General features: G+C 37.9%; 1 protein-coding gene and 1 long non-coding RNA gene across 16 annotated transcripts in view; one reads left to right on the forward strand and one right to left on the reverse strand.

The window, feature by feature from the left end:
- LOC110261733 (uncharacterized) overlaps window positions 1-27086 on the forward strand; it is a 1083992-nt gene that overhangs the window by 854203 nt on the left and 202703 nt on the right. For 3 of the 9 annotated variants that reach the window (XR_014809657.1, XR_014809656.1, XM_084967489.1), the window contains one exon: window positions 892-1001. The exons of 1 other annotated variant lie outside the window; for it this stretch is intronic. The gene's annotated coding sequence lies outside the window, so the exon portion shown is untranslated. Of the gene's footprint in view, window positions 1-891; window positions 2902-27086 lie in introns of those variants that run through there. 5 more of the 9 variants (XR_014809655.1, XR_014809654.1, XM_084967484.1 and 2 more) reach the window with 3 other exon arrangements.
- The window catches only part of LOC146401208 (uncharacterized), a 268508-nt gene that overhangs the window by 91294 nt on the left and 150128 nt on the right, over window positions 1-27086 (reverse strand). The gene's annotated exons all lie outside the window — the stretch shown is intronic.

Raw genomic sequence — 27086 nt, forward strand, 5'->3', positions numbered from 1 at the left:
AGGAGACAGCAGGAAGGCCCCAGCTGTGAATCAGGAAGAGGGCTTTCACCAGACACTGAATCTTCCAGCTTTTCTTATCTTGGACTTTCCAGGTTCCAGTACTGTGAGAAATAAATTTCTGTTGTTTATAAGCCCCTTGGTTTATGCTATTTTTGTTATACCAACCCAACTGGGCCAAGCCATTCCTTTATACCTTTCTCTTCAGGCAAACCATAGCACCCATTTCACCTCATCCCCATTGGCCTATGCTTCCCTGCATCTAGGCTATTTCTTACACTACCCCCATCTCGACTATATCGTGTCCTTCTAATGTATCCATTAAAAATATATATAGATGCACTGACCTAGAAATTCCACATTGAGACATTCATCATTAAGCTAATGAATTCATTTCAAGGATTTCTTTCAGCATGTTCATAATAGAAAAAAAAAAAAAAAACCCTTCCAAATTCCCAAAATTATAGGATAGGTTATATAAATCATAATACATTTATATATGACATAGTATACAGATAATAAAAAATGATGCTATATATTAATACTGATACCCATAAATACCATCCATGGTATGTTGTTTGGTGGAAAACCTATCATATTCAAAATGTTTGTTTTTATAAAAAATAAGCATCTGATTATGTATATATATTCACTTATCACTGCATCTATGTTTAAAAATCCATATTCACAATTATATCAAGGAAGAGTCTGAATATACACCTACGTATACTTGTGGTTTATGGATCAGGGAATTATTTTACATGTATCTGTGTGTGTACGTTTACGTTTATATGTACTTTATAATCTTATCAAAACTAAACACTGGTTGTCTTGGTATTGACAACTAAAAAAAATGTTCAACCTAAAAGTTGAGAATTACGTTGTATTTGACAGACCTTCTGAGGACTTCAAGCCTGGCAAGCAGCCTCTCAGACAGCTCCGCCTGCTCCAAAAGAGGTAAAGGAGAAGCCAGAATATATAGGAATTTTACAACAAAAAAACAGGTAATCAGAACATCAAAAAATGTACTGTAAATTAAAGAAAACCAGACATTGCAAGTTAATGAATGTAGCACTTGTCTTTGTATGGGAAGATGCAAGAGTCTGGGCTCATTAAATCATTCCTTAGCTATGTACCTTAGCTGTTTAGGGCCAGTATCTTCTTCTTTCCCATCCTGATTCCCCTCAGAGTGCACCGCTAGGGGTGGCTGCAGTGGCTGAGGGCTTGATGGCTGCAGCATCCTTTGCTGACATGGTAGGCAACGTTTTTAATCCACAGTATCAAAAATAATTTCGTTGTGTGCCATCTTCCAACTTCAGCTCAAATGCTCTACTCTACACAGTTTTTCTTGAAATCTCATCAGCAAGTCTTTTTTTCTCAGTCGTATCTATATCAATTTTATGTTGTTTAAACTCCAGCCTGGGTTAAAAACAGCTGTATATTATTAGAATATAAACTACATGAGCGTAGGAGTCCTTTTCCTTCATCCTTGAAGGCAAGCTTGTAGCAAGTGTTTAACAAATATTTTTATACTAATCAATATGATTTGCCTAATCAGTAATTAAAAATTGGATAGCACACCAGAGTCACTTGGAATGTACCTCTTAAAAGTACAGAGTCCTTGGTCCATCCATTCTGTGGTCAATGCAGCCAGCCTGGCTTTTAGGTCAGGAGTGGAGGGCTGCAGTCCAAAGGCTACTCCAACAATGCCCTTGGTTTAATCCAAGCATTTCTCCTTCAGCCAGGCATGCTCCTTCTGTCCCAACATATTTGGGTTGTTAATGTCCTGAATTAATTCCTGCTCTTGAAAAAAAGTACAGAAACAATCCTAACTGATCAGACTTCATAAATGAAGTGCCAGGAAGATTGAAAATGTTTAATAAATGTTTGCTGGAGAATGACTATGTTCTCCTGTCATGTTCCTAACCTTCAGAGCTGGTAGAACCCAAACTCCTGACTTCTGCAGGAAGTACTCTAATTGCCTTGACTTACTCCTTTTCTGTCTCCCTGATACTCATCTCATTGTCTTCTTGAGGACTGATTCATCTCTTACCCTAATCATAGTACTTTTTGGTATTTTGTTTTGTTTTGATTTTTTCTTTTTATGGTGGTACCTGTGGCAAATGGAAGTCCCTGGGCTAGGGGTCCAATCAGAGCTGCAGCTGCCGACCTGCACCACAGCCACAGCAATGCCAGATCTAAGCTGCATCTGTGACCTACATCACAGCTTTCGATAACCCTGGATCCTTAACCCACCAAGTGAGGCCAGGGATCGAACTTGCATCTTCACGGACACTATGTCGGGTTTTTAACCCACTGAATCACAACAGGAACTCCACTAATATATTTTGCAAGGAAAGTTATTTCAGCCAGCCTGGCACAGGAAAAGCAGACTAATGTGAACAGCAGGTAAGCCTCTGATCAGTAGCAGAGGTTATTGGGTGGGAAATGGGATCAGCGGTTATGAATAGTTGGTAATGGGCTTACCCTGTGATCTCAGAGGTGAGTCAGGGCAGACAGGAGCAAATGATGAACATTATTGTCTAGCAGTAGGGGGATGGGAGGGAAGCAAATCCAAACAAGGATATTCCTAAAGCATAAATTCAGGGAGAAAGCTGCCCAGTAGGGAGGTGGGAATTCTATTAAGAGATTAAAGAAGAGAGATAATTCAAGGAATTCTGCCAGATACCTCCTGTACCTGATACAAAGCACCTATGTGTTTGTCACTGATGCCTGTTGTCACTGCTCTTTATCAGCTTTGTTATTTACTTACTATTTCTCCTAACCTCTTGGGTGCCAGGTGCTAAATCCCAGCCATACACCAGTGCTATATCATTACAAGTCAAGGTCTATTTCTGGGAGTGACTGTGTGTCTGACCAAAGAGATGAGTATCGAGGAAGAAGGTAAGGACGGGAAGAGAAACAAATATAGAATGAAACATGAACTGGCCATTTAGACTCTTGCATTGCTGTAAACCACTCTTTCTCTGTGCAATCATTATATTTAAACAGTACAGCACATAGAATACCATCAATTGAAATGTTACCAAACTGCAACTCCTTAGAGGTCAAGTTCACCTTTTCTGCCTACTCATGAATTATAGGTTTTAAAAGTCCATTAGCACATATTGAGCATTACTGTTTCAATCTTTCTATTTGAAACCAGTATCTATGGTTTAAAAAAAAAAAATTCCAGTCTTTATTTAGTGGCAATGAAGAGGATAATTTGGTAATTAGAATGTGTGGGAATGTGTGTTAATATCACTAGCACATTTTTTACTTTCTAAAAATCCCCTGTTTTTAATTGAAATAATGATCACACACTTTGGAAATCACTTTATAATACCTTTGAAGAAATTTGTTCACAGATGAAACCTAAGACTCATTACCATATGATTTAAATATTTAAAATAAATTCTAGAAACTTTTAGAGAAATAAAATAATTTGACATTTCAAGAGCCTCTCTCTTCATAAGCAGCTTATCTGGGGAATAACATGTATAGACCATTCTTGATATTTTTCAGCTTATAATTGATAGAAGAATTGAGTTTTTCCCCTTAAAAATCCATACATTTACCTAAATTATCCTTTTATACTTTACCACTCCAGACCTTTCTTTCTTATCAAGCATCTGACCTATGATGCTCTCTCCTCCAACCCAAGCCTCGGTTTTATTTCCAGTTTCCCTGTGGGGATTGATGTGTAATTTCAGTTTTCACAGTAAACATACTGATACTTTATTTTCTTTACATGGATTGTAACTTATAAAAATCTCCTGGAAGTTTCTCAAATTTGTCCACCACCTTCCCCTTTTCCCTCACACCAAGGCAGAAAATACAGTGAATCCAAGGAAACAACATCCATAATGATTACAAATGGTATAATCCTTCTCCTTCTTAGGTGAAGGAGGCACACACGCAAAAAATGTCCCTTTAGTCTGTACTGCTTGCGTTATTCAGGCCAAGAGTAGAAGACAGACACCTGAGGGTACATGGGAGAAGAGAGAGAAAGTGTGTGTTGTGTGTGGTGTGTGTGTATGAGAGAGAGAGAGAGACAGGGACATAACCTGAGATATGGAGGGAATGATAAGAAGAAAGAAACAGAGAGAGTGAGAGAATGAGAAAAATGGAGAAAGAGGATGCAGCATACTTATGAACATTAAATCCAGAAGTCACACTGAGAAATACACCAGTTAACAGCATTACACTCTGAGTCCAAAAAGGAAGCCCAAGAAACTGTGACGGTCAGTGAAATGATGTTTGTACAATTATAGAGAGACAGGCTCTAGCCTTTCAACAAATGTTTTCCTTTCTCTTGCTCACGCCTACCAGGCCTCCATCCATTCAGACACACACACACACACACAAACACACACACATGAGTTAACACCTTAGAATAACAGAGTGCACCCCTGCATTCAGCTGCTTAGCAAGATCTGTGGCAGAATTCCTCTAAGTAGAAAATACCATTAAAAACACTTAAAATAGCATTTCATTGAAAAACAAATTTTATCAAAACAATCCCAACTTCATAAATCCAGACACAGCTTTCCACCTTTTTGGAGCACCTTCACTTTCAAACCATTTTTTTTTTCTAATTTTATACAAAACTATGAAAAAATGAACTCCAGTGGGAATTACTGGAGTTCTTATTCTTATAAAGATTAGCAAATGTCTGTTCCAGATAAGTACTTTAGCTCTAATCTGTCATATTGCTCTTCTACTTCCATTCTAGTGTAAAGATGTAAAAGGTTACTCTGAGAATTAAAATACTTAAAAGGAAAGAGAAAAGTTTAAGGAATTTTCCTCAGGAGTAGCAGATGCATCTCTTCAGATAAACTCCTTAATAAATTTTCCACATTGTCAGAGTTTTTTAGGCTAAAATAATTAACCTAAATTTTCAAAATGAATCCTAAGCAGTGTGTATACTGTCTTTTTGTGTTGCAAACTGGAGCATGAATCTGTCTCCATTCAAAAATTCCACCAATGGGCACTTTAAGTTGGCTTGCTTCATAAGCAATTCAGAAGGTGGAACAGCAAAAAGATAAGAGGATTCATTAAGTGATTAGAGTTACCAGAATCAAGAATTTTTCACATTGGAAGATTTCATGGAGAAAATGAGACTTGAGGGATGTTTGGCTATATATTTTTTAACTTTAGGGGGAAGTTGCAGTGAAATTAAAGGGGATTCTCAAATAACACTGTGGGCAGCTAAGGTCCTTTTTCATGACGCCTTCCAAAACCTCCTCAGTTTCATAGGAAACCCTCCAAAGTGACAAAGACAGCTTTGGGGTGAGTCATTTGATCCAAGATGACCAGAATGAACTAGAATAAAAAGAAGGAGACTAAATCAGAAGCTTCTTGGTCCTGGCGGTGGTATTCCTCATTCTTGGGTCCTAGTAGCACAGGCACCTGTCAGAAGAGGTTGGCCTAAAGGTCAAAGCACTAAGAAAGGCCATGCTCTGGTCAAAGAACAAGATCTGGTGAGAGCTCAAGATCAAGTCAAAGGTCAAAGTCCCATCAAGGATCAAGATGTAGTCAAAGGACAAGATCCAGTCAAAGCCCGATATACAGTCAAAGTCCAGTCCTCACTAAGCCTGGCTCCTGCCCCAGGATTCTGACCCAATGTGCCATGTTAAATCCAGCAATCAGTGTTTGAGAGATGCTGAGTGTCCAGGGGCCAAGAAGTGATGTGTAGGCTCTTGTGGGAAGGCCTGTCTGGATCCCTGGTGAGGCAGAATCTGTTCTTGCTGCACCTGTGAAGTCCCAGGGATGCAGGGGTGCAGGTCCTAGTGCCTGTAGCACTACCCCCTCCCACACGGCCCAATCTTCCTCTCATCCAGGATGCTCAAGCCTGGGCTGCCTCTCTCATCATCTTTCCAATAACTGGCTGCTTTCAGCACCTGCCGCCCACCCCCCCACTGGTGGCCGGGTGGTGCGGGGGTGAGACTAAGACTTCCCTAGTCTCTGTTTGAGTGGAGAACTTGCATCATGTCACCAAGGAATTATGCATAGTCTGGAAGGACATTGCTTTTGAACTTGACAAAAGGTATCTTCAAACAGTATGTTTTGCTATTCTGGCAGCCTATCCATACTTCCAAACTCTTATAATTGAAGATAGGAGATAAGCTCCTCCACCAGGGCAGTAAAAGATAGGATATTGTAGTCAGTGATCCCTGCACAAAAGACAGAAGATTGGAGATGGAACTAAGTATTTCAATCTTTACCAATCCACAAGCAAATTTAGACCCAATTCTCAGTGCCCCTGAGCTTTCTTTTCCTTATCTTTCCTTAAGGAAGTCTATTATTTTAACCTATTTCCTAATGTGTTTCTAGAAAATCTTCTCCCAACTCAGGGCTCCATGAGTCATGCATCAGACCCATCTTTTGTGCACAGCTTTGACTGGCCAAGTCAAGGCTCTGCTGCTTCAAGATGCAAGAGTTTTCCAAGGAGGCTGGGATTCACTCAGATTCTTCCCTCACCACCTGAGGTGTTATCATCACCTCCGGGTAGATGAGGAGAAGCTAGAAACTTATTACTCCTCTAGCTGATGAATGTGAATTCAAATGCTCCAAGGCCATGGTGAATCAGAACATCACTACAAGTTAGTGCTAATGAGATTAGTGATAGACATCTCTATGATTGCTTATGTAATATAAAGAGTGCATTTCCTCTGTTACAATCAGTAGGGGACTCAGAAAAAGCTGCTCAAGCTCCTAAACATTACAGATATCTTAGCTATGCAATAATTTTGTCCCTGGGGTGCAAAATGCTCTTAGAAAGACAGAGACAGAAAAATTGTATTTTTCAATCACCATACCTAGTACCACCACTCTCCTCCAATGGGGGTAGAAAAAAATTTACACACACACACCCCTGGGAATAAACTTGGTAGACTGGAGTTCAGAAAGAGTGCTCAATATTTACACTGATAGTTTTAAAATATAGATATCAACCACACAAATAAATTATCTGTAAAGAGTCCAGGCAGAGAAAGAGGCAAGAGAGACCATGGGACTCAGGCTTTGTTCTCAGTCTAGACTGGCAATTCCCAAACTGTGCACTGGGGAGCCCTTGGTGCTGCAGGGCATTCACATAGTCAGTGCAGGATATCTTCCATTTTAGAGGGAAACATACTGTCATTTACCAAATATCACATAAGCTATTCATTTTAGGCTGCTCGGACCTGAATGAACATCATTAAAAACTGTTTTTTTTTTTTTTACATAAACTAAATTTAATGGAACTATGTGATATTTCTTTTGACCTAGAAACACTCTGAAAAGTTACTTAGACACTAAGGGTGCTGTGGACAGAATAAGTTTGGGAACCACTGTGCTAGCCAACTGATGATGGCTGGCTTTCCTAGGCAAGAAAGCCAAACATAACAAAGTCGTAATCTTTGTGATGGTTTGGAAGTAACGTCATGCTTTTGCAAGCCTGAATTTGCTTAATATGGGAAATGTTGATTTGCTTGTATACTGACACTGGAAAAAAATAGTTATTTTCTAGAGTAATATAAGTGGGAAATACACTCAACCAATGCATCTTCCTTCCTTCTTGCTCAGTGTGTCAGAACTCCCCGAAAAATTCAGAGTTCACAGATTGCCTAAAAATCTTCTTTTACCCATCTTTCCAAAACTGGTGGTTCCTTTTACAGTAGCCTATGATTGGAAGAGATGTCTTGTAGCATATGATACAGACTACTCAGAATCACCTACATGAAAATTTGACCTTGAAGTATTTAATGCACTATAGTCTTTGATACTCTGAATGCCATCTGTCAATGAGGAACTGTATAAAGAGCTACAGTTTTAGTCAAGGTATTCCTTAGAGACTGTTAAAAATATTCTAAAATCTTACGAGTATTTCTTTCTAAGACATATCTTTTTAAGACATTCTTTTTTATTGTGGGAGGTGATAAGACAGAGTAGAGAGATCATTTTCCAATAGAATGTCTCTATTCTCGCTATTAAATACCTTGGGAGTTTGCAGTGGGTCAGCTTGGATAAATTGGAACTTATTTCCTGAACAGCCCTTCCCGGTGTTGTTCTGACTTAAAGCTGGCCCAAAGAGGACCTCACATGAAATCTGGAAGCAGAAGTGAAGGAGCAGCCAGTACTCTTTTAACGCGGATCACCGTGATTCGAAGTGGTGGCAGAAGATGCAAAGATGCTGGCATGTTCCAGTACATCCTCATTCTCCTCCACTCCACATCGGTGAGACTGTCAGGCTGACCCTATTAACTAACAGAATCCCAAGGTCCATCATCAAATGCTTGGCAGCAAACCCACAGAGGTGGCTGCTACACAGAGGTACAGCTTCCAAAGCCCTCCATGACCCTCCCCCTCCCCATCCACCTGGGTGACTGGCTGCACTTGGCTTCTAATCCTGCTTCTCCAACTCCCGCCTGGACTTCCACCTCTCCTGACACTGTGGAAGCTCTAATTCCTGTAATAAATCTATTTTCCTATAATTCACAGTGGTTGGGCTTCCCTGACTGCTACAAATATATACTATAGACATCCCAAGTGAAAAGAAAACATGGAAAATGATTCTCCAGGTTTCATTTTTTTTTTGGTAAATGATTTCCTTATGGGGACACTGGGCTGGAACAAAAAGTATCTGTTGCTCATTAGTTCTGTTTTTAGACCATCCTAGACCATTGCTCTTGAATCCTTTTCTTAATACTAAAGAAAGCATGGGAATTGAACCATACACATATGGCTGGATTGTCTAAAATGCCTTAAAGTTACTCAAGTTTCTCATGGACCATTCCCTCTGAGGAAGAAGAAAGTATTTCCACAGTCAGGGAAATAGGCCTATTTGGTGTGGCTTTTTCTTTCAGTCAGCCAGTTTCTCTCCAGATTTAATAAACAGCTTTCAAAAGGGGTATAAAAGTGTCTGCTCAAAAGCCTGCAGTCTGTTATTTGTAGAAGTGCCTGTGGATTCGCAGACCTGTTTCCAAAGGAGTGGATTATCATCTCGTGATAACTCATTGCAGAGCACTGAGTAATACAGTTCTGTGGGCAAACAAAAAAGCCATTCTCTTCTGGTGACAAAAGATGAAGCTAGTTATTAGCAATTCGATACAAAAGAAGTAAAAAGGACTGGAAATGAGGAGTCAAGCCAAGTTTGGCATCTATTATTCACACAAAACCTTCTAGTAATGACAACTACCCAAATCATAGAAAAATCCTATTCGTAGCACCCATTTTCTTGCTTCGCTGTCAAAAGTGTAGATGATAGATAACTTCCAATGACTGTCAAAATTAAAATCAATTTTAACGAAAGAAAACATAGTCTGTTTGTGAGTTCCAGAGAAAATGTGTGATGATGAGTTTGTGAAGTCTTTAATTTATCATTCCACCCTGAACAGAATCTATTTTTGCAAACAATAGTTCTCTCTATCATTGACATCCTTTTTTAAGGAAAAAAAAAAAAGCGTATTGGCTTAAATGTTGAGCACTATTTATGAACACCAGTCTACCGAGTTTTTCCCAGAGATATTTTTTTCTATATTATCTCATAGTTGCAGGCTTCATCAAAGGTCATCAGATCCACTGATTTTTGTCAAATATCCCCATGTTATTTCATCTGATAAATTATAATTTGTGATTGGCCTTTGGAAATTTCAAAGGATAGCAAACAATAGCTATAGTTTCCAAAGTAAAGAACAACTGCAAATAAAAAGTAAACTCAGAACTCAAACAAATATCAAAGGGAAAATACTAGTGAGTTCACAATTCAGAAGGCCTAATATCATTTAATAATTTATCTGAGTTTCTTTTTATTTTTCAAACGAACATGAAACCCAATTCTCATTTCCATAAATGCTAACAAAATCACAAAGTGACAATTTCCATCAGAAGTTCATATCTGAAATCTGAATTTATCTCATATCACAGGGATTACACACTGTTCACAAACCTGGGAAACCAAAGCCAACAATGCCTGTTAGCTAGATGTTATTTTAGTATTCTTTAAAGCAGTACTTATGTTTAATTATATGACACTGCTGTGGCCCTTGAGAACTCCTAAGGTCATAAATATATAATAAACTTTTTTGTTCCTTGAAATGTGTGAAAAATGAAATGATAGGATCAGTTGGAATTGGATGGCTGAATCATCTCTTTGTTAGATACATCTTATCATAGCTTATCGGAGGCCAAAGAATCATTTTATTTATTAGGTATTAATATATTATTTAGGCTAGTGCAACTCTGAGGCCAACAATCTGATGCCTTTACACTTCCCCAGTATATAAGTAACTAACATGGTTTTATGATAGGCAGTCAATATACATATTGGCTAAAAGAAAGAATCAGAGAGATGAAGCAACCAAAAGAAAATAATTTGGGGAGTTCCCGTTGTGGTGCAGTGGAAACAAATCCAACTAGGAACCATGAGGTTGCGGGTTTGATCCCTGGCCCACTCAGTGGGTTGAGGATCCGCGTTGCCATGGGCTGTGGTGTAGGTCGCAGACGCAGCTAGGATCCCACATTGCTGTGGCTCCTGGCGTAGGCCAGCGGCTACAACTCCGACTGGACCCCTAGCCTGGAAACCTCCATATGCTACAAATGAGGCCCTAAAAAGCCAAAAAAAAAAGGCAAAAAATAAATAAACTAATTTGACTAACACCTCACATTACCCTGAACCATCTCAATGTCTTAAGTTTTTTTAAGGGTTTATACTATGTTTATGGATAACTACATTCCATACCTAAATTCCCTCTATTCCTAAAGCTTCAGACAAGACTCAGCACATGGCTTATGTTAAAGATGCAGCAAAATGCTTGACTAAAAGTTTGTCTGAATCAGCTCTTTTAAAAATAATTTATGAGTATATACCTACTGTAATGTATCTGTAATAAAAATACTTTTGTACTTGTTAGGAGCCTACCAAGGGCATCAGTGCCAGTGATGTAAAGTCCTTGAGCTTCAGAAAGCCCCTATAAATCTGTAAAATTGACACTAGCACTTCAGTAGGAAAATGGGCAAAGGGTATTAATTAATGGATCGGTTGCTCAGGGGTAAATAATACAATATAGTGTCCCTATTATTTTCCTGTGTAGAAGTTACACATAAAATTAATCATAGTCATTTTTCCCGGTAATCAAAATTACAAACAAAAGCATGACACAAATATAGAATAATAAAATAGTGAAATTCATTTTCTTTTCTTTTCTCCTCTTTTCCCTTCCTTTCTTTTTTTACTGGTAGAGGGAAATTAAGATGGTTTAACTTTTCTGAACAATCATTTAGCAACATAAATCCAAAGCTTTTAAATGTCCATATTTGATATCAAAATGAACATTCTAATACACTATTACTGAGGACAAAACTTTCCAAAGGACGATCTGGAAATAAATGTTAGCACTTAAAATGTTTATGTCTCTTGATCATTTCCACTTATATATGTCTATCTAAAAGAAATAATCTCACAAATGTGTGTATATGGTGAAAATACCCTAACAACCTCAACTTCTATTAGTAAAAGAAGTGTTAAACTATAGTTCAAATGGCAGTCACTACAAAATATTAGTACATTGGTGGGAAAGCTGGCAAATATGTGATGGCAAGTAGAAAAATAAAAAGTAAATTATATAATAGTATGCTAAATAGTGTCTATTTTAAAATTTTAATATTAGTAATATAGCATACATTTTCTTTAACATTGGAAATTTTAGCAAATTTCTATTTTATTAGTAACCTAGGGGAAAATGTATGTGGTTGTATGTGTAGATTTTGGCTCAGGAATTCCATTTCTAGAAATTTTTCCTGATAATGAATAATATGTTCCTAATATAAAGAATGATTTAAATAGGGAATGGGTTAAATACTGCATGCATATATACAACTAAATTCTATTCAGGAAACTGAAAAGATAAATGTTTTTCTTTTGGGGTTTTTTTTTGTTTTGTTTTTTTGTTTTTTTGTTTTTGTTTTTGTTTTTTTGCTTTTTAGGGCCGCACTTGTGGCATATGGAAATTTCCAGGCAAGGGTCAAATGGGAGCTACAGCTGCCAGCCTACACCACAACCACGGCAACGTGAGATCCAAGTCACATCTGTGACCTACACCACAGTTCACAGCACCTATGGATCCCTGATTCCCTGAGCGAGGCCAGGGATCTAACTGGTATTTTCATGGATACTGGTCAGATTCGTTTCTTCTGCGCCACAGTGGGATCTCCCAAAGATATTTTTTTAAATTAACAATGCTTATAGTTTTCAATTTAGATGGATTATAAACTTACTGTATGGTATAACCTCACTTTGACAAACAACTTAAAATTGTTCTTTCTGTTTGTAAGCAGAATATATAAATGAACACAAATATATACATTTATACATGTATGCAAAGAACAATGTCACTATGTTAACAGGGGTTAATTTTGCACTGTTTATGAGTGGTTTTTTTCTCTTTTTGTTTATCATAATTCTATTTTTTGCCTCAGAAGGCACATACAGCTTAAAAAGATATCTCTGTTAAAAATAAGTATGTGTAAAAACTTATGATCACAGTAGTAAAATACATATGACCAATAAACAAATAAAAAGGTTTAGACTCATTAAGATAATTAAAGAAAAATAAATTTAAAACAATAACGACATGCAGATTTTCACTATTAAACTGCAAAGATTTTTTTTTTTTTTTTTTTTTGTCTTTTTAGCTATTTCTTGGGCGGCTCCTGCGGCATATGGAGGTTCCCAGGCTAGGGGTCGAATCGGAGCTGTAGCCACCGGCCTACGCCACAGCCACAGCAACGCGGGATCCGAGCCGCGTCTGCGACCTACACCACAGCTCACGGCAACGCCGGATCGTTAACCCACTGAGCAAGGGCAGGGATTGAACCCGCAACCTCATGGTTCCTAGTCGGGTTCCTTAACCACTGTGCCACGACGGGAACTCCCATGCAAAGATTTTTAAGAGAACATTCACTGTGGACAAGAGGTGAGAGATCATCCTTCATTGTTCATGAAGGATATGCTGGTGTGACCTTTCTGGAAAGCAACTCAGCAACAGTTTAGAACCTTAAAGATGCTCATAATTTGGGCCAATAACTTAGCTTATAAGAATGTATCCTAAGAAAGTAATCAGAATTGTGGGTAAAGATGTGTGTCATTTGGACATTTAAAATTATGAAAAATCAGGGGGAAAAAAAACAAGTATTCAATCACAGGGAAAATAATTAAACCATATTAATAACCATGTCTGAAGTATTAAGAAACCATTTAATAGTACGATTTCAAATAATTTAGAAAGTAATCATGCTACAGTGTGAAGTGGAAAGAAAAAAAAAACTAGGATGCCAAATTATATAAATAGCATAATTTCAAAGAGAAAAATACTAAAAGAAAATCAACAAGTATATTTTATCACTCTCTATGGAAGGATTGCAAGAAACTTGCATGCCCATCTTTTTTTTTTTTTTTAATTGCCATACCGGCGACATATGGAAGTTCCCAGGCTAGGGGTCGAATTGGAACTGCAGCTGCTGGCCTATACCACAGCCACAGCAATACTAGATCCAAGCCGTGTCTGCAACTTGTACAGCATCTCATGGCTACACTGGATCCTTAACCCTCTGAGCAAGGCCAGGGATGGAACCCACATCCTCAGGGATGCTAGTCGGGTTCCCTTCCACTAAGCCACAACAGGAACTCTTGCCTGCTCATGTTTATAATTCTGTTTTTAAAAATTATATCTTTGAAAAATTACTCAAAAATCTGTTGAGTGAGTAGCACAGACAAATACAATAATTGGCATATGATTCAGGCTCCAAGAAACAGCGGGGGCTTCCATGACCACATGGGCCCTGATGCAGAGCACCTCACATATTTAGAGAGGAGGTTGTGAGGGGCAGGATCACCCCATCAAGTAAGAAGAACAGGAAATTTAACACTGAGACATTTACTGCTTGCTCAGTGTTTCTCAAATTGTGGTCCCTGGACCAGGAGCATTAGCATCACTGAAGGATTTAGAACTATAAATTCTCAGGCCCCACTCCAGACTTACCAAATCAGATATTCTGAGGTGGGTTTCAGCAACCTGTGTTTTAACAAGTTTCATGGAGATTCTGAAGCATACTGAAGTTTGGGAACCTCTGATCTTGAAGATGCAAGAAATCTCCTGGGAAATTCCCAGATGCCAATCACTGGGAATCATGCATATCCAAATTAGCTTTGGCTGCACACATTGAAGCCAGAGGAACCAAAAGGAAGTCTGAGATCATCAATTATGGCTGGTCTTGCAAAAGTGCCACAGCCTCCAATAGTTTTGAAACCACAGGCAAAAAAGAATTATTGTATTTGCAAACCTAGGTTCTGAAAAGGAATTTGGAATCCTTTTTAATCTAACCTCCACATGTTTAGAGATGAGAAAAAAATGAAGTGATTTGATGGGGCTGCACTATTGTTCAGAATCCAACTGAAATCACCTATCAGCTGGTTTAAAAGGTTTACAACACACTCTGTTCTACTCATCAAAAAGTCATAATGGGGAGTTCCTGTTGTGGCTCAGTGGGTTAAGAACCTGACTAATAGCCGTGAGGATATGGTTCAATCCCTGGCCTCACTCAGTGGGTTAAGGATCTAGCATTGCTGCAAGCTACAGTGTGGGTTGCAGATTCGACTCAGATCCGGTGTTGCTGTGGCTATGGTGTAGGCCAGCAGCTGCAGTTCTGACTTGACTTCTAGCCTGGGAACTTCCATATGCTGCAGGTGCAGCCATAAAAAAAGAAGAAAAAGTCATAATGGGAGTCTTTCGAGTTTATTTTGGAAAAAAAAAGTCAATATTCTTTTATATCCCAAACAAAATAGAAACATTTATTCCATTTAATAATATCTCTAATGTATCTTCCAGGCCCGCCATCAAACATCTGTCTCTTTTGGATAGCCTTGGGAAATGATCTACTAGAAACAGAGCTAAACAGATTTTGTGAGTTGGGAGGAAACTTGGGAGGCCAAATAATTCATAGTTTAGGAGGCTAAAATACATAGACAGTATTAAATGATATTAACATTTTAAAATTGTGAGTCCTCAAGGATCTTGTTATTCCTACCATGGTTCAGGTGTCCAGGCAGCCTCTGTATCACCCAGGAGCTTGTTAGAGATGTAACTTCTCAGGCCCCACCCAGACCTACTGCATCAGAATCTGCATTTTAACAAGATCTCCATATGATTCTCAAGCACAGTGAAGTTTGAGAAATATTGCTGTAGGAGTTTAATGATAGCAAATTACCATTTCTTTGGGGAAAATACAGTGCTTTCAATAGAACAGGCGAAGTTCTTACAAGAGCATTACTATTCAAGAAGAAAAAGCATCAGGGAGTCTGACATGCATGTATCATATGAAGATTTGGGAGATACTGCAGAAGGAGAGTAGAACTTATTCACTAGGATATATAGCAGTTAGGGTTATCTGGCCTGCAAGCAACGGGGTAACAAATCAATCTGTAGTAAACAATAATAAAATCTGTTGACTCATAGGAGTTGAGTGGGACAGGATCCAGGCATTATGCAATCAACTCAACTGTGCCTTCAAGACTTGCGGTTGCCAGGGGGTGGGGTGGGGTGGAGGAGGGATGATGGATTGGGAGTTTGGGCTTAGCAGATGCAAACTATTACGTATAGAATGGATAAACAACAAGGTCCTCCTATATAGCATAGGGAACTATATTCAATATCCTTGTAATAAACCGTAATGGGAAAGAATATAAAAACTGTGTGTATATATACAGCAGAAACTAACACAACATTGTAAATCAACTATAGGTCAATAAAATAAACTACTAAAAAGAGAATTGGGGGGTGGAGGGATGGGCTGGGGGTTTGGGATAAAAATGCTATAAAATTGGGCTGTGATGATCATTGTACAACTATAAATGTAATAAAATTCACTGAGTAATTAAAAAATAAACAAATTTTTTTAAATAAATAAAAAGAGAATTAATGCTTTTTTAGTCTCTCCACTACACAGACCTCAGGATCAGGGTCATCCTAGGATGGGTGTCCCTCATATTTTCAAGATGACCATAAGCAGGGCTATATCAATTCAGCAGGAGAGAGAAAGAAAGAAAAATGTATCTCTCAAGTATGGTATATAATAAGGTTGAACACATACAGGCAAGTCTGGTTCCAGACCACCACAATAAAGTAAATATGGCAATAAAGCAAGTCACATGAATTTTTTGGTTCCCAGTGCATGTCAAAGTTATTTTTACACTATACTATAGTCTATTAAGTGTGTAATAGCATTATGTCTAAAAACAACAATGTACATATTTTAATTTTTAAATTAAAATTAAATACTCTGTTGCTAAACAATGCTATCATCTGAGCCTTCAGCAAGTGATCATAGTAATATCAAAGATAACTGATCACAGATGCCATGACAAACACCATAATAACAAGTTTGAGATATTGTGAGAATTAACCAAAGTGTGACACAGAGACACGAAGTGAGCAAATGCTATTGGAAAAATGGTGGCAAACACAATTGCTTGACCCAGGATTGCTACAAACCTTCAGTTTGTAAAAACGCAGTATTTGTGAAGTGCATGAAAGCAAAGTGCGGTACAACGAGGTATGCCTGTAATTTCTTTTACAAACCACAATGTTCGTAAGAATGCAAGGGGACGCTATGAATAGTCACAACAAGAAAAAAAGCACACACTCGGACAGCTTCAGACAAGCCAAGACATATGGTCACTTGTTATCCTATGGATTAGATCTTTAAGTCTTTTCATTCAATCAAATTAAGGCACATGCCTATCTTTGGATATGTAAACAGCTATTAGGGCAATGTCATAATATAATTGACTCAGACTACATTCGAATCCCATTCTATAACTGGAAATAAGGTGAATGGATAACTTTTTTTAACGGGGAGAGGATTCTTATTAGGAAAGAAAAAAAGGAAGGAATTGGGTACTAGGGATGCAATAGACTGTGTGGATTATAAGCAGCATTGCTAGAACCACCAGGACCACAAGTTCAGAAGGAGAGTTGTTCTTCAATGACCACGGTCACCAAGAGCCAGGCAGCCTCAGGCAAGTGAAGATGCTCTGTGCTCATCACTAGCACCCTGCTGCCTCTGGTGCTTCATTAAGTACCATTTTTTGGTGTTGAAATGACTTTTCTTTTTGGAAAAGATTCTAACAGTACATGGTGGATGCATTTCTTTCCCTACTTGCAAACATAAAAGCTAGCCACCCCATGCCAGCTGTTCACATTTTTGTTTATAATTACATTGACTATTGACATTTCAGTCTGGGCACAACCTTATAGGACTGGATGATAACTTGATCTTATCTCAAATAAAGTGTTTACTATGAACGTTATTACCATGAAACGTTTTCCAAATGATAAAAGCACTACTGATAGCAATATTAAAGAGGTTTTAAAAGTGAAAAATAAATGTCAATTTCCTGCCACAAACAATAATAAATAATTTCACCACGGGGTGTTCCCCTCCAGTCTTTGCTCACACGCATCCATGATTACACACAGATGTAATCATGGTGTAACTGTAATTTTGAGTTCTGCTTTATCATTTTAGCACCATATTGTAAATATTCTAATTAGCATGCCATTCCTACAAGAAGTACTCAGGTAAAAGATGTTAAAGAAATGAAACCCCTAAAAGATCTGACAGCTCCACGAAAATTTTCTGTTCAAATCCATATATTCCAAATCACTATGGAATTGGAGAAATTGTTCCTTTTGCTTTAAATCTAGCTTTTATTGACAATCCAAAATCAGTCATCATAGTTTAAAGCCCCTAAAAAATATGGCACTGATTATCAAAGAGAAGATGTGAGAAAGCAAAAGGGCCTTTCTGCTAAAGACAAAATTCTCCTCATTTTTTACTCTTATTAGGGATTTTGTGATTACGCTCAGTCTGCTATTTGGTGATGTTTCATGGATCTGTAGAAATATTTGACATCTTAGGCTAAATTCAGGTATGTGTCCACACATGCCATTTTTAAATGGGAAAAAAATTCCTAAATGATGATGTCCAGTCACTCTGATAGATGGCCTTGGGGGAGAGATAAGCAGTATTAAGGGACTTGGGGGAGAGATAAGCAGTATTAAGGCACTTGATATTTTTCTTTCTTTCTGTGCTCACAAGAGGACAGAGCGCATTTCCACCAGGATGTGTCCACAGGAGAGAGCTTGATGTACCTGGTGAGGATTCTGCTGTCAAGCTCCTGAGTTTCGTCAGTGTATTATCCCTCTCCTGTCTGGTCCCCCATTAGACTACAAGCTCCTAAATCAAATGTGAGGGTTTTATTCTTCCCTACACTCCAAACTCCAAGTATAGTTCCATACGCAGTAAATATTGACTGAACGTCTAAATTAATCATGAAATAAATTCCACAGAAATATTTTGTATTAAAGTAGAGTTGATTTACAATGCTGTGCAAATTTCTGCTGTACAGCAAAGTGACCCAGGCAAATGTATACATATATATAGGTATATATATAAGCGAGTATATATATTTTTTTCTCATGCTTTTTCTCATATTATCTTCCATCATGGTCTATCCCAAGAGACTGGATATAGTTTCCTGGGCTATACAGAAGGGTCTCATTGCTTATCCATTGAAAAATGGGCAGAAGACCTAAACAGACATTTCTCCAAAGAAGACAGTAGGTACATGAAAAGATGCTCAACATAACTACTTATTAGAGAAATGCAAATCTACAGTATTGTTTAAGACAACAGCATTCATCAGTTGTTTGTTTTGTTTTGTTTTAAGCTGTGCTCTCTATCCTCTCAACCTCTCCAAGATGCTTCCTTATAAATGGGCATATTTAATAAATTGCCTCTCTGATTCAGCGGGGCAATTTATTAAAGCGGAAGCACACTTCGAGATCACTGGGTCACCATTTCACAAATTGTCCCTATGCTTCTGCTATAGAAGCTTCAATGCACTTACTTACAGGCATCATAAAGCACCAAGTACATGACTTCATCAGGGAACTGTACCATTGGTTCAAAAGTAACTAGTCTGGATTGGGTGTTGTATGATAGGAATGGAAGGAACATTTTCTGGGAAACAGCCACTTCCCTACACGGGCAATGAGGAGGTCTATAGGCACAACTTTTCTGAGGAAGCTGACAATTTGCACAAAAAGATTTTGGCACAAAAATTCCACTTCCAGGAATGTAGTCTCAAGGAATATTTGAGGAGGGGTGTAAGGTCTGTTAAAGAATATTTTTGATACTCTAATTTGTATGTCTTCACTTAGGAAAATACAGAGACAAGTTTTTAAATATATGCAAGACACTGAGCTCTCCATAGTCACTGGACTTTGATGGGGTGAAGTGCTTGAGCTTTTCCATCCTAAATGGTGCTCTTGTTATGCAAAGGAAGATTCTGAGTGATGACAGAACCCCCCCACTACCGCCCCACCATGGACCAGGATGTATTAAGCACTGCCCATGGGGAAAATGAGTGTGTGTGTTCTCAAGATAATTGAAAGTAACTAGAGAAGAGTTAGAAACAAAAAATTACATCCCTTTCACATTATTTGCGATCCCATTAGCAGGGAACACAGCCTCTCTGACCATCTAAGTTTAATTCCATTTTAAAATTAGCACCTTCTCTGATGCACCTCTTGTAAACATCATTTATGCTATTAATTTCAATTTCCTTCTCTGTTACTATGTTTAATGTCAAGCTTGTGGTAACTATGATGCATAGGACATTATATATGGACAGTTTTGTTCCCGAACAAATAAAAAGACCTGGCTTCCATGCCAAAGATTTTACGACCTAATTTAGGCAAAACAGTTAAGACAAAAGTTTAAGCAACACCCCTGCCTAAAAAAATTGGAGGCATCCACTTATTTCTTTTGGAACCCAAGATTTTTATTTAAATATTTGCCTTCATTAAGAAAAACTGGAAGAAAGTTCTGTCAGGCAGCATACATGGAAATCTATCATCAACCCCATCCCAGGAGGGAAGTTCAGACTGAGTATTCTTTTATTATGATTGTTCCATCCTTCAAAGGCATGTAGTCCCTTTATACTATGGGGATTTCAATAAAGTTAAACATAAACATTTCATCATTCTTCTCCTTAAGTACTCCCAACAGCAAGCCATTACCTTCTCTAACCCTCAGGTCCAAAGTATTTTCTCCCCAGATTATTCTCCCTCCAAAACAGAATGTTCAGTCAAATGCTCCAAGTTTAACTCTAGCACAACTTCAAAGAATTACAAAACCATGTCTTGTTTCATGTTCCATGGTAAACAAAGAAAGCACTCCTTTGTCATTTTCCTTTCTATTTCATAAAAGTTTGATGCTCTGCAAAGATAGTGAACTATGACCCAAAGACCAACTCAGAATCAGGACTTTTTTTTTTTAAGTTGTGATAAAAAACAAAAATACACACACACAACATAAAATTTACCATCTCAACCATTTTAAAAAAAGTGTCCACTTCAACAGTGTTAAGCATATTTACATTGCTCTGCAATAGATCTCCAGAATTTTTTCATCCTCCAAAACTGAAACTACATCCATTGACCACCAGCTCCCTATTTTCCACCCTTCTAGTTGCTGATAATCACCATTCTGCTTCCTATTTCTATGAATTTGACTACTTTAGATTTTTCATGTGTGTATTATTATTGTATTTGTCTTTTGTGACTGGTTTATTTCACTTGGCATAATATACTTAAGATTAAGCTGTGTTGTAGCACGTGACAGAATTTCATCTTTTCAAGGCTGAATAATGTTCCATATTTTCTGTATCCATCCATCCATGGACATTTGAGTTGCATACACCTCTTGGCTATTGTGAATACTGCTCCAATGAACATAAGTGTGGAAATATCTTTTTGAGATCCTAGTTTTATTAGATATATGTGCAGAAATAGGGTTGCTGGATTATGTGGTAGTTCTATTTTTAATTTTTGAGGAACTTCCATACTATTGTCCATAATGGCTACACCAGTTTACATTCCTATCAGCAGTACAAAAGTTCCAATTTCTTAACATCCCCTCCAGCATTGGTTCTTTTTTTTTTTTTGCTTTTTTTATAGTGGCCATCCTAATGGGTCTGAGATGATATCTCATTGTGGTTTTGATTTGCATTCCTCTGATGATTAGTGATGGTGAGCATCTATATCTTTTGATTGGGGTTTTAATCAATTTACATTTAAATTAATTACTGACAGTGATGAATTTACTACTGCCATTTTGCTTGTTTTCTGTATGTCTTGTAGCTCTTTTGTGTTTTTCTTCTCTTACTGCTTTTCTTTGATTTTTCTGTAATGGCATACTTTGATTCCTTTCTCATTTGCATATATTCTATAGGTATTTTTTTTTTGTGGTTACCATGAGGATTACATAAGGCATCCTAAGGTTATAACAATCTATTTTAAACTGAAAACAATCTAACTTTAATCACATACAAATATTCTACTTGTTTACATCTCTGGCCCCCAGAGATTAAATTTAAAAATATTAAATTGTTTTACCTAGTAGTATGGACTTACAGTTATTTTTATGCTTTGCCCTTTAAATTCTATACGCTGATTAAAAGTGACTTACATAACAACATTACAATACTACAGGAGTGAATATTTGTCTACGTATTCGTCTTTACTAAAGATCTTTATATTTTCGTATGATTTTGTCTAGCACCCTTTCATTTCAAGTAGAAGGACTCCCTTTAGCATTTATTATAGGGAAGATCTAGTGGTGAAATGAATTCCTCTAGCTTTTGTTTATCTGGGAAAGTCTTAATTACTCCCTCCTTTTTAAAAGACAATTTTGTCACATATGGTATTCTTGGTTGACAGTATTTTTCTTTCAGCACATTGAATATGCCGCCCCACCCTCTTCTGGCCTGCAAGTTTTCTGTTGAGAAATCTGATGATAGTCCTATAAGAGCTTCCTTGTACATGATCAACCACTTTTCTCTTGCTGCGTTTAAGATTCTCTCTTTGTGAATTTTGACAGTTTGATTATAACATGTCGATGTGAGCCTCTTTGGATTTTTTCATAGTTGGATTCATTGAGCTTCTTAAATTTGTATGTTGATTTTTTTCCTCAAATTTGGGCAGTTCTGGGCCATTATTTCTTCAAATAAGCTATCTGCTCTTTTGTCTCTCTTCTCCTTCTGGGATTCCCATTATGCATATATTGATCTACTTGGTTCTATACTGTAAGTCCCTTAGGCTCTCTTCACTTTTCTTCACTGTGTTTTCTTTTTGCTCTTCTGCCTTGATAATTTCAAGTGGGCAAGGACTTTTTTGTAAGTAAAATTTTGCTGGAACACAGTTATGCCCATTGTAAACCTTCTGTACCTTTTGCACGGCATTAGTAAAGCTGAGTAGTTGCAAATGTGTATTGGCCTACACCTGTCAGTATGGTTTACGAAGCTAAAATATTCACTATCTGGTCCTTTTAAGAGAAAGTTTGTTAATCTCTGCCCAGAGAAGCAAGCTTATCTGGCACATAAAACCACAGATTATTTTTTATAGAGAGAAAGCACCCTAAGGATTTGGCTTCTTTTTTCCCCAAAGTGAAGCCTTATGGAAGGAAATGCATAAAGCACAATAGAAAAGAAGGAAGAGAATCCTGGAGGCCTGTACTGAATTCTGATCATCCTACAGGTTCCAGAAAGTTGTTGACTCAAGAGGTATACCTTTCCTGGTAAATAAGCCTGTTTTACTCTGCATCTGCCATCTTTGGAAAACCATCAGACAAGATTAAATTAAATACAGTGATGAGTCAAGCCATGCCACTTAAATCAGACATGAAACTGCACTCAAGAAAATCCTTGATTACTTCCTAGTTTCATGAAAAAAGCCCTTCAAAGAAATCAAGGTAGTTAAAACATTGCTATATGAAAAATTTTCATGAGACCTAAAGGGATTTCCTCAACCTCAAAATAGTTAATGGGTCACATTGTCTATTTTCGCTTACTGGATACTTCCTTTTTATTATTCTCACTACTCCTATTTTGTATCTACTGTCTTGTTTCTCAGTGTGCTATTTTCCCCTTAATTATCCTCTTCACTGCCTCTCCCCAAAGTCAATTCCTACATTTCAGTTTTCCCAAAAGTTGTGTATCTTATTTTCCCCACTCACCTCCCCACCTCCAGACACAATTATAAAAATCATTGAATTAGGGTATAGAATACCCAGGCTCTATTCCAGATTTTTCCACCATCTAGTTTGGTGTCTTAGGGATATCTTTTTATTCTATAGGTGTTATATTAACCTGAAACTCAGTAGATTGACCCAGCATCTCAAAGACAAAAATATGTGGGTAAGATAAAATTAAAGCCTATATGTTTCTCAGTAAGAAAAGTAACAAGTAACAGGTGTTTTAGAAGCTATAAGTGCAACATTTCACAGCAATACACCAGATGTATACGAACAGATTATCTGCAAAGCTGCCAAGAAGATACACAAAGACATCTCCATCAAGGACTACAAACCATGCACTAATCTCTTCTAGCCATATTGCCAGACACGCTTCCAGGGCAAAGAAAACTGGATCTGATTTAACATCACCCAATTTTTTAAGAAAATACACTCCGTTGACTATGAAGGTAAAAAAGTTTATATTATTATAATTATTTAATATATAATTATAAAATATGCCACGTCCATTATATACACTTCTGTTTTCAGATTGTTCCACAGCTGGCAGCTGAGAGTCATTCTCATTCACTTCTACACTAGACACAGCTTCCTAAAGTCCAGCCAGGGGAGTTCCCACTGGGGCTCAGTGGAAATGAATCCGACTAATATCCATGAGGAAGCGGGTTTGATCCCTGGCCTCGCTCAGTGGGTTAAGGATCCAGTGTTGCCATGAGCTGTGGTGTAGGTCACAGACAGGACTTGGATCCCGTGTTGCTGTGGCTGTGGTGTAGGCCAGCAGCTATAGCTCTGATTTGACCCCCTAGCCTGGGAACTTCCATATTCCGAAGGTGCAACCCTAAAAAGCAAAATAATAACAATAATAATAATAAATAAACAATAAAATAAAGTCCAGACAGAGCACACCTCTAGGCTTGCCAATTTGTTGGAGAGAAGTTCAAATAAATTCTGCAATATCTCATTAAAAACATTTGTCAGATTTAATTGTACCAAAAGCAACAGAATGCTTGTATAGTACGGAAATCCAGTAGTGAAACAACCCTATGCTCACTGAATTTCAAGGATCCTTTGTTCCACTTATTCACTCCTGGGGGAATAGAAAAATTTTGTTCTGTGTCTCCAGAGGTAATTGTAGAAGTTGAAGGTAATGCAGGACTCGACTAGCGTGCTGGCAATGGAAATATAAATGAAAAGATAGGAGTGAGAGAAGCGGGAATTAAAATGTGATAAGGACTTGCTTGTCATCTAAATCTCAAAGGGAAAGAAGATAAATTTTTCAATAACGATGCATTATTTCCAGCATGAATGACTGAATGCTTTATTCCACTGGTAAATAGGCAAGTGAAGAGGGGATAAGGCATAGAAGGAATTGATAGAGCCTATTATTTTAAAAGTAAAATAGTCAAATACACACTAAGTCGTGTTTTTTAATCAATGTGCGAGTGATCAGAGATGGATGGACAGATTTTATAATTTTCCTAATTTACTGAAAATTTCCTTCTCTGACTCCTATCATAAAATGCCCTGACACTTCCATACTGCAGCTCATATTTTAACCTATAATCCTTGGGCTTGATTACTGGGGGTGGGGTGGGGGGGAAATGCAATAGAAAAGAAATGTTCAATGAGTTAAAAAAAAAAAAAAAAACCAAGCAAGTGCCATGTCATGGAAGCCAAAATATGAAAAAAACTGCAAGGTAAGAGTGGAAAACAGTTCTATATACTAAAGATTTTAAGAAGCAGAACTGAGGAGTTCCCACTGTGGCTCATTGGAAATGAGCCCGACGGTATCTATGGGGATGCAGGTTCAATCCCTGGCCTCACTCAGTGAGTTAAGGATCCAGCATTGCTGTGAGCTGTGGTATAGGTTGCAGACATGGCTCCGATCTGGCATTTCTATGGCAGTGGCGTAGGCCAGCGGCTACAGCTCAATTCAACCCCTAGCCTGGGAACTTCCACATGCCTCGGGTTTAGCCATAAAGAGACAAAACAAAACAAATCAAGAAGTAGAACTAAGAAAAGCTGACTGCATTTGTAATTAGGAGATTACAGGTGAGTCAATAATACAGCAGGAGAAGGGAAACTCTGCTGTTATTATAACACAAGAACTGACTGCATCTGCTTTTTCCTCTCAAGATGATAGCATAGAACTTAGAAGCTAAGTTCTATGTTTATAGGAAAGAGGAAAGAAAGAGCCTCCTGCTGCCAAGGTAAAGGTCCTAAGAAGAGAGGAAGTCAACATCCTATTTTCAGAAATAACTGATGAATTTTTGAGGCTACAGTATCTAGTATTATATTTATGTTGGTGTCTACATGGTACTATCATTATAATTGCCCACCATTATTTCAAAATTTTGGGGAAAAGTCTGCCACACACAAGACCATTACTACAGTTATTCATGAGAGAATGAAGAAACCAGGGTGAAGTCCCCCATGGAGGAAAGTGAATCAAGAGAAAGGGAATCTCTAGGAATAGCAAGTGATGTTTAAGAAGCAAATTATCTTGCAGCCCAATCTAGAGATTTCAATCTCCCTGAAATCCAGAGGACTATTAAGGATATTTACATCTTGATATGAAGTAGATTCTCAAGCTACCATATGTAGATATTAAAACTATCTAAAACTAAGAGTGATCTTCAAAACTCAAAGAAGTAGGAGTCCCTGTCATGGCTCAGCAGTAACGAACCCGACCATATCCATAAGGATGCAGGTTCAATCCCTGGCCTCGCTCAGTGGTTTAAGGATCTGGCATTGCCGTGAGCTGTGGTGTAGGTCACAGATGCGCTCGGATACCACGTTGCAGTGGCTGTGTTGTAGGGCAGCAGCTAGGGCTTCGATTCCACCCCTAGCCTGGGACTTTCATATTCTTCGGGTGCAGACCTAAAAAGACAAAAAAAAAAAAAAAATTCCAGAAAATCTTCTGCCCCTTGGACAATAGATTCACAATGTGTGTGTGTGGTTTTTTTTTTTTTTTTTGTGATCAAGGCTGGTAACAGATGCCTGTAATGACCAAAAAGCTGGAGAAGTTATGGCTTATTTGATGTCATTTCAGGGATACCACGGAATTCGTCTCTGCTTAAAATTATCTCCCTACACTTCTTGGATGTTATAAGTTATAGATTAACTTGGGGATATCAAGTATTCCCACATTAATATAAAAGTTAGCTCAAACAAACTGCCCTTCCTCTTAGAAGCTATCTAAGATTATATGAAAAATCTGATGAGAGGAAAGAAGAGAAAGAAAAGAGAAGCCAAGAGATGCAACCCCCACCCAAGGTAGCAAGAAGGTCTCTGGTCCATCAAGATGTAACAGGGAAGAACAAATCTGACTCCATATGAGATCGGTTTCTTTATTTTAACCTTAACTTTAACTTTCGTCCTCTGTCACTTGTGTTTAGTCATCCTGGCTTTGCACCTTTCGCAAAAGAATCTGCCTATAGCCTGAAATATACAGGATAGACTATTATTAAGGCAATCACCTTTAAGAGTATTGCATTTTTAGATAAAAAGTTGTGGAACAGAGAATATTTGTTTTGTTGGAGGTTTATAGGAACATGGTGATCTGACCTACATGAATAGCTACAGAAACAAAAGATCCAACACAAAGATATTTGCAACAACTAATCATGCCCCTCCCCTCCCCTGCCTCTAAAAAGGCTTTGCTGAAAGCCTTCAGGGAGTTCAGTTCTTTGGGGGGGACCCATCTCCTTGCACCAGCCTGCATAAACCTTTCTCTGCTCCAAACTCTGACAAATTCCCTATTGTTTGGCCTTACCGTGTGTAGGGCACACGGAGGTGTAGATGCTGTGGGTGCTGGACATGATGGGGTCGAGTGAAAAGATGAAAGCGTTGATAATGCCAAAGATAATTCCACTTACTTAGAACTTTTGTTTGCAATCGGATTTGTCTCAAATGGTTTATTTCCTCTTTTTTTATTTTTTAACCATTTTTGC

This window comes from Sus scrofa, chromosome 7 (assembly GCF_054392235.1).
Source record: "Sus scrofa isolate SSC_HxYL_T2T_F1_AM1 chromosome 7, Sscrofa_HxYL_maternal_Yorkshire_Landrace_v2.0, whole genome shotgun sequence".
Classification (NCBI taxonomy): domain Eukaryota; kingdom Metazoa; phylum Chordata; class Mammalia; order Artiodactyla; family Suidae; genus Sus; species Sus scrofa.